This window comes from Patagioenas fasciata, chromosome 9 (genome assembly GCF_037038585.1).
Source record: "Patagioenas fasciata isolate bPatFas1 chromosome 9, bPatFas1.hap1, whole genome shotgun sequence".
NCBI classification, from domain to species: domain Eukaryota; kingdom Metazoa; phylum Chordata; class Aves; order Columbiformes; family Columbidae; genus Patagioenas; species Patagioenas fasciata.
Genome location: NC_092528.1, coordinates 9,262,992 through 9,269,235, shown reverse-complemented (window position 1 = coordinate 9,269,235; position 6,244 = coordinate 9,262,992).

Genomic DNA, 6,244 nt, shown 5'->3' with positions numbered 1-6,244 from the left:
AGCACAAGTATCTGTCATGGTTTCCAAATTCAAAGCGTTGCGTTGCTGAGCTCCTGGCCTGGCCGGCGCTGCTGTCCCAATGCCCTACATTCCAGACAGCGTCCCTGACGGATTGCACAGCCTGACAGCCACCGCTGAGCTTTCGCAGCAGCTCCCCGGGCGCCTCGCTCCTGCCAGCACCGAGGTCTGTGCCAGTGAGGCTGGAGACTCTTGGGGTATGTCAAGACCGTGATCGAAGCAGAGCCGGCGAGCTTGTGCACGCACATGGTGCCCTGTGCTCCCAGAGCTCTCCTGTGCTCCCTGGCAGCAGGGTGAGGGCAGGGCCAGCTCCTGCGGCTCTCTGGGCTGCAGGATGCTGAGCAAAGCTCAAGTGTACCTGAGTCCTGGTGTCTCTAGCCCAGGAGCTCTTTGGCAGCCACCTGCAGGGTGGTCAGGGGGAGCCCATGGATGTTGGAGACAGCAGGAGCAGCCTGGAGCCCTCGCTCCTGGAGCCTGGGGAGCAGAGGCCGGGACACGTGTCCTCCCAAAGCGTGGGACTGCCTGGCCTGCATCCACGGGAGGTCCGAAAATCATAGTGTGCTTTTCTGGCCACAGCTGCTAGGAATTTGCTGTGCTTATAGACAGAAAGTTATGGCTGCATTAAGCTAAGATGGTTCTGATGAACTTAAAAAAACAAAATAGCAAATGAGCAGGCTCCTGACAGCGCAACACCTTCACGTTGGTGCACAGGAAGTTAAAGCATACTCTGATAATTTCCCTTCTTCATCTGGAAATACTACAACTTTTTCAGTGCTTCCCCTTTTTATATTTTAAATTGTTGTACTTCACACAATACTTTTATTTGCATAAGGACATTAACAAGTCACTGACACCGTTTCTAACTTTAGGTCATTAACAACTCAGTTACGTAAAATGCAGTAATGGTTTTTACCGCTGGGAATAAGTAGCAAATTGTACTTTTCTACAGCATAACCTCTGCTCAGATTAATATTATTCCACCTGCTCAGCTATGTAACTAACAATCTCTCAATTTAATTCCCCCACAGGCTGCAGGTAGCTGGAAGCTGTGAAGCAGGGCTCCTTCACGTTCCCAAGCTCCCTGGCTCACACCATACAGAGTTAAGGTTAAAGACCCTTCCTGTGTATAACTAACATTGAATTGTCCTGAGAGCTGGCTAATGACTCTGCCTAAACACCAGTTTCACATGTGTTTAGATTTCTTGCAAAAGAGACAATTAAGACACCCTGCTGAAAAATTGCAAAAGCTCCATTTTTTAACAGTATTTTAAAACTTGCTGAAACTTCCGCTGCTGTGACAGTGACGAGGAACCAGCTGAGCACTATACTAAGTTTCTTTAAACTGATGTTCAGGTTCATCAAACGTTCACCGTTCTTCTCACCATCAACTGGAAAGTTTAAAGGTCAGCTGTGAGCAAAAACAAATAGCTGTGGAGGGAATAAATAAACTGGAAATTAGAAAGACGTATGTACTGGCTACAGACAGAAGAGCACGTGTGTGGAGGTGTATTAAGTCAAATTGCACTTTGATCAAAATTTGTGTATTTATTTATTAAAAACATGTACATTTCTGCTTCTTTCCATTGATCAAGGCTGAGCTTTCTGCATTCAGCTGCCAGGGAACCAAATGATTCCGCCCTTCACTATGTCAGAAAAGGAGATACCATAATTAATTACATAAATTTTTAGTTTCCAGTGAAAAACTCATGTTCTAAGAGTAGCAATATTTGCCAATGGCATCCTTATTTTTCAGATAATTAGGCCAGCTAGTAAATGACCCCATGTCAGCCAGCAGCAGTAACTATCTCGTATGCTGGTCAAAAGCCCATCCCCAGGAACATCAGGACCACATTGATTCTGGGGACAGCACTTCTAAGCTTCAGGCAGCCCCAAAACCAAAGCACAACTCGGTCACAGCTTTGGAGCGTCACTTGGGGTGTGAATTCATCAGACAGGTATGTGTGCACAGAACTGGCTGAGATTGACAAGCCTTAATGAAAAATGGAAGTCAGCATTGCTGTAGACTTCAGTAAGAGCCAAGACTAGGTTTATTTCCCATGGTTTGGGGTCACACTGTCAGCATTTCACAGGGCCACTTAATATATTCTATGAATAGACTCAAGAACTGGAGTTTCAGTCCAGCCATTGTCCCCAACATTCATTAACATCAAGCACACACTAGAACACAGACCTACACACAATTCACTACAAATGGCAGTTTCCTCCATTTCTGAGTTCTTGCCAAGCAGAACAGTTCTGCTTCATTTCAAGAGCTGCTTTGGTGGCCATGTTTTATCAAGCCATGGAAAACATGCTTGAACTATAGTGCTGTGACTTCTCACCGAGGCTGCGTTTCTTACCTTGGCACACCGGACACCAGAGCCTGGCTGCAGCGGAAGATGGAGGTGCATGAACAATATGAGATCAAAATATCACTGAAGACAACAGGCCTCTACTTCTTCTGCCATGGACCTAATTCCTTGTGTCCACTTACAGAGATCAAAGGTGCAATTTCCTGAGAGGAAGAATTATTTGTGCATAAACAGCCATTAACTAATAGTCCAGAGAAGATGCTTTTAAATTCAAATGGGTGGCACGGCAGCCAGCACTAGACAAGTGACCCAAGCATCTCGTTACATAAACTGGAGCAGGAGGGAGCCGGATGCTGATGACAAAACCTCTTTGTGAGTAACACCAGCAAAATCTTTTAGAGAGCAATTCAGGACTCAGTTAAAAGAAAATGGTGCACTTCTCTCCTAGTATTACAGAAATTAACTTTAAGAATCGCATTTCTTTCCCTGTTCGTGTACAACTAGAAATGGAAATAACCGCAGCTGTTTTGTTTCAAAAACTGATTAACTTGAGGTGGCAAAAGGGGAAACACTTGACTGTTCTCATGAAAAACCTGTAGTAGCATAAGGTGTTGTGGAAAGAACATCCTTCTTCCAGGGAGAATGAAAATATTATTCTGAACGAGTTACAGCACTCAGCAGCTACCATGGCCTGTACCTACTGCATTTCTTATGAATCTGACCTTCAGCCCCACCCCTGGGCTTTGGTCCTTCCAGTTTCATTTGCGTGCATCTCATCTTGGGCTACAAGATCTTAAAATCCAGTGCTAAGTGATGTCTCAGCTTGTTCTGCCTGCCGCTTTGGGAGTGACCGTACTGCACCCCCAGACCGCAATTCAGCTTCTCCAAATAGAATAAACACCTATTTAAATAGTATTGTTCCTCCACCACTCCCTCAAAAGCCTGTGAACTGGTGATCAAAGATTTCTCAAGCTCAACTGGCCCATCCACACATCAAGGTTAAGGTTTACTAGCCTCTATGGCCAATAACACACATGGGAGTAATATGTTTAGGATAACAACCAGACTTTGAATACTGAAGCCAAATAACCTGACATTTACAGTTTGGTCATCTGAGACCTATCTTTTTACAAGGTAAAAGCATGGTTTGGAGTCACTCATCTGGATTGTTAGCACAATGCCTGACTATCCCACTACCCCTAAGAAAACAATATCTGGAAGCAGCAGTTATTCTAGAAACATCCCTGTGACTTAAAATACAAGCAAAATAGTCTGAGAGCAAAAGTTGGCAAGATATTAACACAGCACTAGCAGAGTAACATTGCGATACTCTCAAAACAGGAGGTGCTTTTCAAGAGGGAGGGGATGAGACTGGCCAACCTCACCAAATCATGGCTGTTTGCTGACTTTGAACAACTGCAGCTGCACAGGGGGGGCGATATGAGAAGGCTCAAGGAGTAGGTTTTGAAATGGAAGGTGGTGCTGGTTCAGAAGAGGGAGTAAAATTGTGATGAAACAAAAATGCCAACTTGTAGTTTATAGAAAATTTGATCCACAAATTCTGGATGTATTTTCAAAAACAAAAATCACATCTGTTTCCCCATCGCTAAAATAAGAAGATGCTATTTTAAGCCAGTGAACATTATCCCAATGTATTCAAAACACAGACAAAAAATTCAGCAACTTTCCAGGGTTGACAAGGTTATCTCGGGTCCTAGTATCTTACTTTGCACTGTGCTAGAAAACAGCTCATGGTTAAATGAGCCCTGACATGTTTGTCCATCTGTCCAGCTGCAGTCCCCAGGGTCCTCTGCCTTCGAAGGCTTTTTCTGCGATACTTATCAGGTTGCCCCATGGAAGTGATTGGAGTGTTGGGACCCCAGGTAGAACTCAAAACTTTCCAAGGCTCCACGTCTGCTGTTGTGTCCTCCTCCTGTTGGAGGCTACCACCTTTAAACAGGCCACCTCAGATGAAAGAATGCTTCCACAACCATCAGGAAGTATGCTGAAGAGGTAGCTGCCAGTATGTTGCTGGGTGGCTCCAGCTTTGCAAGTTATCTGCTTGCTCCTAAGAAGCTCTGGTGATGTTTTTTCAACACTGGGGGAAACATAAGGTGGAAGAGCCAACAGCAGCTGCTTGGTCATGGATCACACATACTGGAGCAATGTTGGTGGTCATGAAATGGACAGAGTCTGGAACAAGAGGAAGAAGACAAACAGAAAGGATGCACTTTGTGGGAGCTCTACAGTGATGGGACACTCACAGGAGAGTTCCCTTCCAGGTCAGAAACATGAAGCCATGGCCATCTGCAAGCTCAGCAACCTGCTCCTTACCTACAGTAGGAGGTTTCCAGATCCCAGAGCAATATGAGGCTGGCTCAGCATCTTCTTTCTCAGTCTGGAAAACCTCCTGCCCGTCTTTATCTGGCCTCATCCTTGAGGCAACCACATGCTCCCATACTTCTTTCTTGGGCCCTCTCAGACTTTCTAGGTTCATAATGGCTCTGTTAGCTAAAGTACAAGGACTGTGGGTAGCAAAATAAGCAACGAGAACTGTCAGAAATAAGTTTCTATGTTTCTGCCTTTGTTTTGAGAATGCCTCAGCTCCTTGCTCTCGATCCATTGTTGCTGGCTATCCCAGGTGTGTTTTCTTCTGGCTCTCCTCTTAATCATCACCCCATGACTGTGACTTTTCCCAGGGACTGCCTGAACCTTTCACTCTCCAAGATGGGAACCAGGACCCCTGGCCAGTCTGGGCAGATTCACCTGGCTTGGTCAATCTTTACAGTACTGAAACACCATAGTGATGAGATGCTGGTTTCAGTTGAAAATGGTCTGATGTTTGCTACAGATCAACATTCAAGCAGGGAGCATAATCAATGGGTAACCGAGGACGCAGAAGTAAGGAGATCAGGGCAGGATGCAAAGCAGTCTCTGAACTCAGCTCACCAAACATACAAACCAGAGATACATATGTACCAGCAATAGTCTGTGATGTTACATACCTCTGTAAACTTACTGTGTGACAGAGGTGGTGGATATACATTATTTAGCCAGTCACTCCAGCCAGATATCTCAAGCTGGTACAACTTTGACATAGGTCAATTCAGTATGTGTGAGCTAAGGACAATACACAAACACATCATGAACAGACAAACCTTCAGCTCTTACCAGATAAAGTGGTTCATCTAGCTATCAGGTAATTCTTTAACGAAAACACTAGGAGTGCAGCCAGATCAAGTTTCTAAAGGCCAAAAAAGAAGAATGTATTTGGAAGCTGCTGCCATAAAGTATCAAGTTGGATTTGCCCCAGAATTAAATAACATTTTGCTGCTGCAGTTTTGGGTGATGGAGCAGCTCAAGCAAGCAGCTCCCTGATGCTGGTTTGTTTCCTTCTACTTGCAAAGACACAACATTCACCTCAGCACTGCCCTGGTGCCTGTCCAAATGATGAAACTAGCTACTGCATTTGCAGATTAATCCCTGACTGAGGGATTCCGTAAATATTAGGCAGCCCTATAAAAACAGACCGACAGACGAATAAAGGAGGGGAAGTGCTTGGCAGAAAAAAAATCAATAATTTTAAGGGTTAAAAATATATCACATGGGTTGGCAATGGCATAGGAGACAGACCGCAGATAGTGATCACCGCTACTACTAGTCAACGCTTGCTTGAGCTACCAAGGCCCTTCCTACAGCGCAGTTAATGGTAGCGTGCTGACAACACCGCAGCGATTAACCGACTGCAGGGTTTCCGTTCCCAGCACTCACAGCCAATATAATCCTGCTTCAGCTTTTGCAACTATTAATGCTTTGTTAAAGCTTCAGCAACTGGAATCAAGTGATCACTGCCAAATCTCAGCTTTCACTTCAAACAGATAAAAGAAAATACGAAGCTTCTCGCCATCAGAGAA